Here is a 12,289-nt window from a genome sequence, read left to right on the forward strand (position 1 = left end):
TGTATGTATATATACAGGATATATATACAGAATAATATATATGTATATTGGTACCAGGGATTGAACCCAGGGGTGCTTAACCACTGAGCCACATCCCCATCCCTGTTTTATTTTTTATTTTGAGACAGGGTTTCACTAAGTTGCTTAGGGTTTTGCTAATTTGCTGAGGCTGGCTTTAAATTTGTAATCCTCCTGCCTCAGCTACTGAGCTGCTGGGTTTACAGGTGTGTGCCACCGTGCCCAGCCCAACATTATTGTCTTGATTGTGTTTTTAGAGATAATCAATGCAAATAGCAGATATATGTATATACAACCCGCACTTTTAAAAATTTGAGGGCTGGGGTTGTGGCTCAGTGGTAGAGCGCTTGCCTGGCATGTGTGAGACACTGGGTTCGATTCTCAGCGCCGCATATAAATAAATAACATAAACATCCATTGACAACTAAAAAATTTTTTTAAAAATTTGATACACTGTAAGTACACATCTTTTCCTTTTCAGCTAATAAATATTAAAGACATCTATTATTATGCATAGAGCTTTCTCATTCATGGTATTCTCAAGCATAGTATTTCTTGTTAAGGAAAGATGATTTAACTAGGGTTTTAAAGATGCTTGTAACATACCAATGATTCATTTAGCAGAACCATGCTCTAGTTTACACCTACCCTTTTATAACCCAACTGATCAATGAAACCAGAATTAAAATCCCGATCAGCTCAAAGCCGTGTTATCTCTGCAGTGAGGTACAAAGACTCGGTGTCGACTGGGTAACAGCAGTTGTCCCCAGAGAGGGAAGTAGTTGCAAGAGACTAGTCCTCAGACCACACAGAGAAGATCTGCAGGAAAGGAGCTGGGTCAGCTGGGGAGGCAGGAGGCTCTCCGTTTTTAAATTGTTCTGGCATCAACCAGATAAGAGTATCCTCCAAATAGGTTCTTGGAAATATGTGTGAGGAACAGTCAAGGCAGAGCAGAGGGAACCGTGGTGGGTGAGGAAGGGCTCGCTCTCCCTAAGGATGCACATTCAAACACGTTTACCTCAGTGCTGGGCCGACAGCAGGCTGAGACCCCCAAGGCAGCATAGAGATCACCTGAAGAGCAGAGATCACCCCAAGGCAGCACAGAGATCACCTGCATGCACGTGGCTGGCTAGGGAGATGACAGCCTCCTTCCAAAGGCTGCTTCTTGCAAATCCTAGCAGGTGTGGCATGAAGAGGAAGCAGTACCTCGCCAGTGATGTAGGAGGGAAGGACTTCCTGAGGCACAGAGATTGTCTTTGTCCCAGTCAGAGTTGGCTTCAGGAGCCCCAGACCTGTGCAGTTTCATGTGACTCTGAGTTTAATATAGATTTGAGCTTAATTTAATGTTCTGTGTTTTCCATTTGAAATTCCTTTTTTTTTTTGGTACCAAAGATCGAGCCCATTTGAAATTCTTTTTTTTTTTTTTGGTACCAAGGATTGAGCCCAGGGGTACTGTACTGCTAAACTACATCCCAGTCATTGTTTTTTTTTTTTTTTTTTTTTTTTTTGTGGAGTATATTTTTTTATTTTGAGACAGGATCTCACTAAGTTGCTAAGGGTCTTGCCCAGGTCCTGAGGCTGACCTCAAACGTGTGATCTTCCTGCCTCTGCCTCCTGAGTTGCTGGGATTATAGGTATACACCACCACACCTGGCTCCATCTTGAAATTCTTTCTTTTTAAATTTTTAAATTTGTTCTATTTAGTTATACATGACAGCAGAATGCATTTTGACTCATTGTACACAACTGGAGCACAACTTTTCATTTCTCTGGTTGTACATGATGTAGAGCCACACCATTCCTACCATCATACATGTATATAGGGTAATCATGTCTCATTCCACCATCTTTTCCACCCTCAGTCCTCTCCCCTCCCCTCACTCCCCTCTGCCCAATCCAAAGTTCCTCCATTCTTCCCTTGCTCCACCCTCTTTATGGATTAGCATCCACATAGCAGAGAAAATATTTGGACTTTAGTTTTTTGGGATTGGCTTCTTTTGTTTAGCATGATATTCTCCAACTCCATCTATTTACCTGAAAATGCCATAATTTTATTATTCTTTAAGGCTTAGTAATATTCCTTTGTGTATATATATACCAGTTTCTTTATCCATTCATCTATTGAAGGGCACTTAGGTTGGTTCCATAACTTAGCGATTGTGAATTGAACTGCTATAAACATTGATGTGGCTGCATCACTGTAGTATGCTGATTTTAAGTCCTTTGGGTATAAACTGAGGAGTGGGATAGCTGGGTCAAATGGTGGTTCCCTTCCAGTTTTTCTGAGGAATCTCCATACTGCTTTCCAAAGTGGCTGCACCAATCTACAGTCCCACCACAATGTTTGAGAGTACCTTTTTTCCCACATCCTTGCCAATGCTTATTGTTGCTGCATCTTGAAATTCTTAATAATTTTTTTAAAAAGACACCATATTTTTATTTTTCACTGGACTCTGCAACTGTGTAGCAGGTCCTGTTCCTATACTTTACCGGAGAGTGGCAACAAGGGTTCTTTTGGCATAACCTTTATAAGCAAGGTCTTGGATCTGCCTGGGAGCCTCCTGGGGTTCATTTCGAAGTGCCCGTGTGGGCCCTAGAGTACTTGCCTACAGAAGAAGGGGGAAGCGGGCAGGAGAAGGTAGACCAGAACTCTGGGAAGCCTTTGCAATCTCCCTACCCTGACATCCCACCTATTTTCTTCCCCACTGCACAAAGATCCTCAGGGGAATTGTGGTCAGCAGCCGGGATGCTCTGGTGCACACAGCCAGGGCCGAGAGATTCTAGGCTAGTTTTGCAAAGTGAACACTCAGTGTTTCTAGAAAGGCCTCAGAGGCCCAGTGGGAAACAGGTATAAGGGCCTTTGAATGCTGGGAGTAGGGGAAAGGGTCTGGAAGTCCTGCTGTTGGGTTCTAGGCCAGAGTGACCCACAGGAGACTTGGGTCCCTGAGTTTGATAAATTGTTCTATGGTGCCTGGGAGTCATTGTGGGGTACTGTTTGCTTGCTTGCTTGTTTTTGTGGTAGCAGGGACTGGACTCAGAGCACCCTACCACTGAGCCACATCCCTTTTCATGTTTTATTTTGAGAAAGGGTTTCACTGAATTGTCAAGGCTGCCCTTGATCTGAAGATCCTCCCGACTCAGTCTCCCAAATCACTGGGATCACAGATCAGTGCTTCTGTGCCCAGCAATTGTATTATTAATCATGTGGTTTTTCTCTGCAAAATACCGTGAACTTTGTCAAATTACTTCTTGTGGGGTTTTTTGTTCATTTGTTTTCTGTGTTCTGTTTTGTTTCCTTTTTTGCAGTGCTAATGACTGAACTCAGGTCCCTCTGTCCCCCAGCATGCCCTGAAAGCACTCTACCACTGAGCCACATCCCAGCCAAATTTCTTCTTGTTTTTGAGCATCCATGTCCTCACCTGTCACAAAAGTCTCTTTCTCTTCTGACGCACGTTATAGAGCAAGACTTTAGATTAACCCATGATGAGTTCAGACTGCAGCACTGTAGAAACAGTGTCTTTGTTAATACGATCATGAAATGTTTAAATGCCCCATAAACTAAATGAAAAGATGCATTCCTAGATACTTCCTAACTCTAAAAGATAGAAAGGTGCAGTTGAAAACACCCTCCTTCACTCCAAATCCCACAGTACCCTGCTAGACCTGACAACAATTTCTGCCTGCGGGGTAGTATCAAAGTTGAATGTTAAACATATAAATCACACCTGTTGTCACCTCGAGGCTGTACAGAGCCTTCAGATGCTGGGTGGAAGGTCTTGAGTGGGAGCAAGTGTGTGCAGGCCTTCCTTTCTTCTCATCTGGATGCCTCCTTCCTCCATTCTTGGCCCTCCCCAGCAACATGGAGATCAAAGCTGTTCCCTAGACCATACAGAGCCGTTGTTAGAAAAGCCACATAAATGCGGCAGCTCTTTGCTGACTCGGGCTGGGAGTGGTGCCAGGCCAGAGATTTTGGAAGGGAAATTTTCCAAATGCTGAATTAAGCCTCTGGAGCAGATGTTGCTGTGAATTGACAGCATTCAGAGAGCTGGGCAGGCAGCAGGCATAGACTGGGATTTGGGTGGCTCCAAGACCATTGAACAAAGACCTGTAGACACTGCACTGATGGATGGCTAAGGAAGGATGAGCTGTCAGGGATTTCCAGGGGATCCCACTGAGTGCCCTAGGGGACTGGAATTGCTGTGAGTCTTTCTGAACATTGAGAAAGCATCCCTGTGAACCCCTGATGTCTCAGCCACAGAGTGCTTACTTCATGGTCCTCCCTCTCCAGCTTTATACTCAGTCTCCCTGTTTTCAGAAAAGGACAACTGAATGCCTGAAATTTGCAAAGGATTCAGAACTTGAGAAATGGCAGCCATAATGGAGGCTCCAGATATGCACAGAGAGCCCAGCTGCTCAGGCAGAGCTGATCTAACTGCATCTTGGAGTAGGCGGTTGGAGGAACCAGAGACATCTGCCAGCCAAAACACATCTGTCTCCACAGGCACACCTGGAATCAACCATTGCCAATTCCAAGCACAGGTAACTGAGTCAGGGCAAGGAAGAAATGAGTGAAAACCAAAGGCCCAGGGCTGGACTGAAGCTCAGTGGTATAGGACTTGCCTGGCATGCCTACAGCCCTGGACTTGATCCCCATCACCACAAAATTCAAAAAAAAAAAAGAGTCCAGGACACCTGAAATGACTTAATGAGAGATGGACACACGTGGCTGACCTCACCTGCCTGCTTAAGGGTCTGTTTAGGAAGAGGACTCCTTATCCCACAGTGTGGGATTGAGAGCTTTGGATTGGCAGCCAGGCAGACACGGGTTTGAATTCTCACTCTGGCATTTACTGCCTGGTGACCTTGACCCACTTACTTGACTTTTCTGAGCATCCAGATCCTATTGCTAAAGTAGGGCTAATAATTCCTGCCTCCCATGGTTGCTGTGAATATTCTTTTAACGGAGGACTTGCACACGTGTCATTTATTAGAAGCCACAGCCCCAGTCATCACTGACAACGTATGTCTGGGACTGAGATGTTTCATTAGCTGAGCAAACGCTCTGGGCTGTTATTGTTCTGCTGAACTCTAGATCCTGCTTGTTCTTGGGTGGTGACTTCAGAAGCTGCCACGACATTCCTGTAAGCTGTTGAAAGGCCAGGGGCTTAGATTTCACTGAAGGCTTCAAAAGGTATTTGCATTTTGAGACCAATTTCCCTTTGCCATCTTTTTTTCCATTTATTCTGGGCCTTTGGGAGAAGGGTTTTCATCTTTCTAGTTCCCCTGAATTTAATTTTTCTCTGAAAGGATTTCTTACCACCAAAGAAGATCTGGGCCTGTCCTCAAACAATCTGCGTGGTGGTGTGGCAGGCCCGACTGGGATGGTTGGGAGAGCCAGAGGAGGGAGGAAGTTGGAGTGAATTCAGGAAAAGCATCAGTGTGAGAACAGCGAGGAGAGAGAGTGCAGGGAGCTACAGGTGACAGGTAGGGGGTCTCGTACTGGCACTACCTAAGTAACTGTGGGAACCAGCAGTCCCTGTGGACAGGACTTTGGTCACAGAGATGCAGAGATGCTGTGCATGGTGGTGCACACCTGTAATCCCAGCAGCTCAGTGACGGGGTAGTGAGGCAGGAGCATTGCAAGTTCAAAGCCAGCCTCAGCAACTTAGTAAGGCCCTCCCTAGGCAACTCAGCAAGACCCTGTCCCTAAAGAAAATATAAAAAAGGACTGGGGATGAGGCTTAGTGGTTAAACACCCCTGGGTTCAATCCCCAGTACCAAAAAGAGAGAGAGAGAGAGAGAGAGAGAGAGAGAGAGAGAGAGAGAGAGAGAGAGAGAGAGAGAGAAGAGAGAGAGATGCAGAGTAGGGTGCAGAACAGCACTCCCATGGGGTGGGGGATGCTGCTGATACTAACATCGACAACACTTTGCCTTTAGAGTCTTCTAATCCCCCTTTCTATATGCCTCTTGACCTGTTTTTTCCTTTTTCTTTTCTTTTTTTTTTACCCCTAACCTATGTCCCCAGTCTCTCTTTTTTTTTTTTTTTTTTTTTTTTTGTATTTTGATACAGCGTCTTGCTAAGTTGCTTAATCTGGCCTTGAACCTGTGGTCCTCCTGCCTTTGCCTCTTGAGAAGCTGGAATTTACAGGCATGTGTCACTGAACCCAGCCACCTCCTGTCACCTCTGAGGCCAGTGGATACTTATGGTATTTGCCCTAGGCCCCATCTCATGTGCTGCCTATTATTACCTAGCACTGAGCCAGCTTCCTGGGCATCTGACCTGAGCAATTGTAAAAGATCTTGTGTTTAGAAGGACCCTGCCAGCTCTGCTGTCTGTCTCCATCTTGAAATTCTTAACAATTTTATCTGAACTTGTGTTTGGTAAGTGAAATCTGATAGGTCAATGCAGCAGAGATAAGACACCTGGTGACTGTACATACAGGGTGGATCAGTCATCGGGAACACCGTGCCAGGTGACCCTGCATGCATATGCATGCCTGACGCAGTCTGAAACTCTGCTGGGACCATATTGGTGATAGCTACAGAGATAGCAGCAGCAACCTCAAGAGGGAGAAGGGCCTATACACAGAAGGCAGCTCTGGGACCCCCAAAGGGAAGTCTTCTTCTCTGTCCCTGGATGTATAAATAACTCAGATCTAAGTTCCAGGACAGGAATTGTTGTCCCTCAAGCAGTAAATGTCAGTAAGTTATTACAAAATAAGCATATATATGAGCATTGCAATAAAGCTTATCAGGAAATTATCAGAACTCTTCAAAGAGTTTAGAATCTTTGGTTTTGAAAAGTGCTGCAAAATTACAAAGCAAATATTCATAGATTTAGAAAGAGAAAGTAAATTTAAAGGTCATTGCATTCAATGGAAAAAGAATACTTTTCTAAGAAGCTACTGGTGCAGGGATAACCACAATTTTTTTAAGACCCAGTGCAAAAGAAGCCAGTTATTAAAAAGCAAGTCAAAAAAAAAAAAAAAAAAAAAAAAAGCAAGACAATTTAAATTTTTTTTTTTTTTTTTATTTGAAGATAGAAGGAAAGAACACATAAACTGGCTTTTTTTTTTTTTTTTTTTTTTTTTTTTTTGCGGTACTGGGGATCGAACTCAGGGCCTTGTGCTTGCGAGGCAAGCACTCTACCAGCTGAGCTATCTCCCCAGCCCCATAAACTGGTTTTTAAAGTATACATACAGTAGGGCATGATAGTGCAAGCCTTTAATTTCCAGCTACACAGGAGGCTGAGACAGGAGGACTGCAAGTTTGAGGCCAGCCTAGCAATTTAGTGAGAACCTGTTTCAAAATAAAATATAGAAATGTCTGGGGATATAGCTCAGTGGCAGAGTGCCCCTGGGTTCAATCCCCAGTACCAAATAAGTAAATATGTAAATATTAAATAAATAAAACATGAAACTGATTTGTATGAAGAATTGAATTTGTTTTAAAAAATTGTTCCATATGGGAGAATCATCAACTCGAAATACACTTAAATTTCTGTTTTGAAATAACTTTTCAGATTTTTTGGAATGATTTATCAGTATTTCAATGTTGTCCAGTTCACAAAATACTCATAAGCTTCAGTAACAGTTCTGTCATCAGAAAAATTCTTCTCAAAATTAAAAGATTTTTGTGATCTTGCATCTGTCAAGGGCAACTAACATTGCTTTCAATTATATTGATTGAAAATAAAGTTGTTAAAATGATAAATTCTAATAATCTAAATAAATGAATTTGTAGAAAATCAAGCCAGAAAAATCTTGACTTAAAAAGATTTAAATATCTATATTAAAAGGTGTAATATCAATAGAGCATTATTATTCATTGCATAATATAAAATATGACACCAAAAGTACTTTCATGCAGTCTATGAGTTTACATTGTTACTCATGTAAAACTATTATTCCTACCACATTTTAATAAGAATTTTTTTTTTTTTTTTGGTACCAGGGATTGAACCCGGTGGTGCTTAACCACTCTGCCACACCTTCAGCCCTTTTTATGTTTTATTTTGAGACAGGGTCTCATTGAGTTGCTTAGGGCCTCACTACGTTGCTGAGGCTGGCTTTGAACTTGCTATCCTCCTGCCTCAACCTTCTGAGTTGGTGGGATCGCAGGCATGCACCATCCCACCCAGCTAGAAAAATAATTTTAAAGGCAAAATTCTTTGCCTTCTACCTTAATGGCACCCATTTCCTGTTCTTTGAACAAGGACACCACTTCTTTATTTTGTACTGGGTCCTATAAGTTATGGGGTTGACCCTCCACCAGTAGTTTGAAGTCTCTCTAAGTTCCAGGGAAGCCCATAGACATTTATATTTTCAGAGTTCCTCTAAAATTCTTTTTTTTTTAATTCTTTTTAATTTTTTTTATTTTTTACAGACTGCATTTTGATTCATTGTACACAAATGGGGTACATTGTTTCGTTTCTATGGTTGTACATGATGTAGATTCATACCATTCATGTAATCATACATGTATGTAGGGTAATGATGTCTATCTCATTCCATCATTTTTCATATCCTCCCTCTCATTTCCTTCTACATAATATGAAGTTCCTCCATTCTTCTCTCACTTCCCACCCCCTCAACCCCATTATATATCATCATTCACTTATCAGGGAAAACATTCAACCTTTGGTTTTTTGGGATTGGCTTATTTCACAATAGTTTAAAATTGATCAGGGACCACGAAAAGAAACTTGTGCTTCACTGAAGAAAAATATCTAAATATTATGGAAAAAATTACAAAATATAAAATAAATTTAAAAAGGAAAGGAAACTTTGAACTTTATGTACTGAGCAAATGCCAGGTCTAGCAAACAGTGCTAGTCTTTGATTACTTGATTTAAAAACAGAAACAAACAAACAAAAAATCACAAAAAAATAGTAAAATATAAAAACAAGTTGATGTTTTATAGACCTTGGGAAAAAGAATTTTCAGCAAAGTACAAAAATTTAAAGCATTCCTTTCTTTAATTTTGTAATTCTTTACTGTGGAAAAGCTCAAAATATCAGTTCTGTTTTAAGTAACAGAATTGATAACTGAGCAAGGAAACGTAATTTGGATTATAAAATTCTTGCTTTAGTAAAAATTCCTTAAACGGTGAAAAATAAAAATGAAAATAAAATCCTTTCAATGGAGAATTTTACCTGTCTACTGGCCTTTTTTTTTTTTTTTTTTTTTAATCACAAGTAAGGCATCTCGCAGATAGAGACCAAGGACGCAGCTAAACATCCTACATGCACAGACTGGCTCCCACCACTAGGACTCAACCAGTTCAAAGTGTCAACAGGCCCCACATGAGAAATCTTACTCTAGGGTCTTGCTATACCCCTCCCCCACCCAATGGCAGTCTTGAGAGAAGCAGCCTGGCATCTCTGGTAGATTGTTTGAGAAACAGACCTTCAGGCTTTGGCCTAGAACTATTCAGTCAGAACCTGCATTTTTAACAAGATCCCCAGTCATTCCTATGCACTTGAAACTTTGAGAAGCAAGAAGCTAAGATATGCAAATCTCTAGTGAAAAATTTCAACTGGCACCACGGGGGCATGCCTATAATCCCAGCGGCTCAGGAGGCTGAGGCAGGAGGATAGCAAGTTCAAAGCCAGTCTCAGCAACTTAGCAAGGCCCTAAGCAACTCAGCAAGACCCTGTCTCTAAATGAAATATAAAAAAAGGGCTGGGCATGTAGCTCAGGGGTAAAGCACCCTTTCGTTCAATCCCTGGTACCTAATAATAATAATAATAATAATAATAAATTTCAGTCATTTGGGGAGCCTTCTTCTGCTTCTTCAGGAAGGCTATGGTAGGCCAGCCCTGCAGGAACCCTGAGGACCACATTGTTCCTGCTACTTTCTTGTGTTTCTTAGTCTTCTCAAGCCCTCCCAGGCACAGGATAGGCAGGTCCTGGGTATAAGGACACTGACTTGTGTCCCACAGCACCCCAACCCTGGTACTCTGATTTTGAACTTGTACTGATTTCAATCAAGGAAGCATGCAGAGAAGAACAGGCTGGTGTCAGAGCTGAGAACTTTTCTTTTTCTTTCTTTCTGCTTCATCTTCTTTTTTTTTTTGGTACTGGAGATTGAACCCAGGGGCACTTACCACTGTGGTACATTTCCTAGCACATTCCCACCCCCCCAACTTTTTTTTTTTTTTTTTTTTTTTTTTGAGACAGGGTCTCTGTAAGTTACTGAGGGCCTAACTAAATTTCTGAGGCTGGCCTTGAACTTGTGATCCTCCTGCCTCAGCCTTCAGAGTCACTGGGATTACATGAATACGCCACCATGCTGGGCAGAGCTGGGAACTTTCAGGTTCTGGCCTGTTTCCCTGTTGTTTCCAGACCTAATTGTGCTGCAGCGGGCCTGCGTGAGGAACCGGTCCTCAGGCATGCCTACATTTTGAATAGGATAGGCCTTTAAACATGTTGGCCTTTTACCCCTTTATTAACCCCATTCATCTGTTCCTCTTGGAACTTGCCAGTTTTTTCGAGGTTTCCATAGCTACCAGCAGACAGACCTGTGACCTGGTTCCAAGCTCCAGGGTCTGCAAAGGCCTGGTAGGAAGAGGAGACGAAGGTAAAGTAGGGGCTGTGGCAAACGCAGGACTCCTGACCATACACATTCAGGTCTGGTGTTTACAAAGCCTTGGATTTTTCAAGAGAAGTAGAAAAATCTTTTTTTTTTTTTTTTTTGTTTTTGTTTTTAAAATAGCATTTATTTTTTAAATGTTAATGTGTGCATTACAGGAAAAATAAAAACACAAGCAAAGAACAAAGTCATTCAGTCACAAGCAGCTTAGTTGGACGTGTCCCTCCAGGTCGTGCATATACATACACAATATGAAAAATCTTAATTTTTATATATATAATATAATTTTTATATATAATTATATACATATAATTTTATATATAAAATCTTCTGATTTCCAAATACTGGCACATAAATAAAAAATTAAAACAAACCACAAAGCAGATCAAAGCCCTCTGCGGGATGCGGGGCCTGAGAGAGCCATCCTGCTGTCCCTGGGCTATGTGAACACTTTTCTGCTACATTGCTTTTAATGGGTGGACAGCTTTGCCTCCCCACTTAGCCACTCCAGAGCAGGATATGCAACAAAGAAATCCTCAGCTGTTCTTGCGCATGAAGGTTTGCAGGGTGCTGCTCCTTGCAGTCAGCTCTAGTCATCCAGGTGGTTTAAAGCCATCATGTCACCCCTACAGGTTGTTAGGACATTGGTGGGAATGTTTTTGATTGTTGATGATGTGGAAACTATTGGCGTTTAGTGGGCGGGGTCCAGGGAGATACAAATAGCATTCAGCTCATCTTTTGTGCTTACAGTGTACTAGGCTCTGGTCTGAGCATTTTAATGAATGAACTCCTTGAATCTTCAGGACAATCTTACCCAGTAGGTACCCCTGCCCTCCCGCTTTCACAAATGAAGGAGGACTAGTCCTGCAATAGACAGGTGAGCTCTAATCAGAAAAGAACCATCCCATGTTCCAGACTTCTGCATACCCACACTGGACGTTTATGGAGAATCATCCCTCCAAACTCTCCTAAGATCAGAGATACAGCGACCACGCATCAAAGGAAAAAATCATAAAGGAGTCAGTGTAAAAAATTAATTGACTTTATTTTCAAGTCTAGAAACAGGCAACACTTCGTTTCTTCAAATAGAACAAGGGTTCTATTTTAGAACAGAGAATGTTAGGTTTTGAGAAGGAAAGAACTAAAACAAAAGTGAATCCATCATTTCGAAGCTGCTTTTCTGGTAAGGCAGGGAGACAGAAGAAGAGAAATATAACTGGTGGGGTAACATCAGGTTACCTATGTGTGTGTGTCTAAGGATTAAAGCAGAAAGGACTTAATTATCATGCCAATTGATCCCCCCACACCACCCATTGAGGATTAAGCCCCAAGATATAAAGCATTAGCTTGAGTGACTCCATTTTTTTAGTCTGGTCTATTGAGGCCCAGTGTAGGAGCTTAGTCTAAAACAGTAGCCCCCTGTAATTATCTTTTCTTTTCTTTTTTTGGAAACAGGGATTGAACCCAGGGGCACTTTACCCCTGGGCTATATCCCCAGTCCCTTTTATTTTATTAATTTTTTTTTATTTTGAGGGGAGATCTAAGTTGCTGAAGGTCTCACTATGTGACTGAGACAGGCCTCAAACTTGTAGTCCTTCAGTTTTAGCCTCCTCAACCTCCCTAGTCGCTGAGATTACAGGTGAGCATCATTACACCTGGCCTCTCCCTGTCATTTTA

This window comes from Sciurus carolinensis, chromosome 2 (genome assembly GCF_902686445.1).
Source record: "Sciurus carolinensis chromosome 2, mSciCar1.2, whole genome shotgun sequence".
Classification (NCBI taxonomy): Eukaryota; Metazoa; Chordata; class Mammalia; order Rodentia; family Sciuridae; genus Sciurus; species Sciurus carolinensis.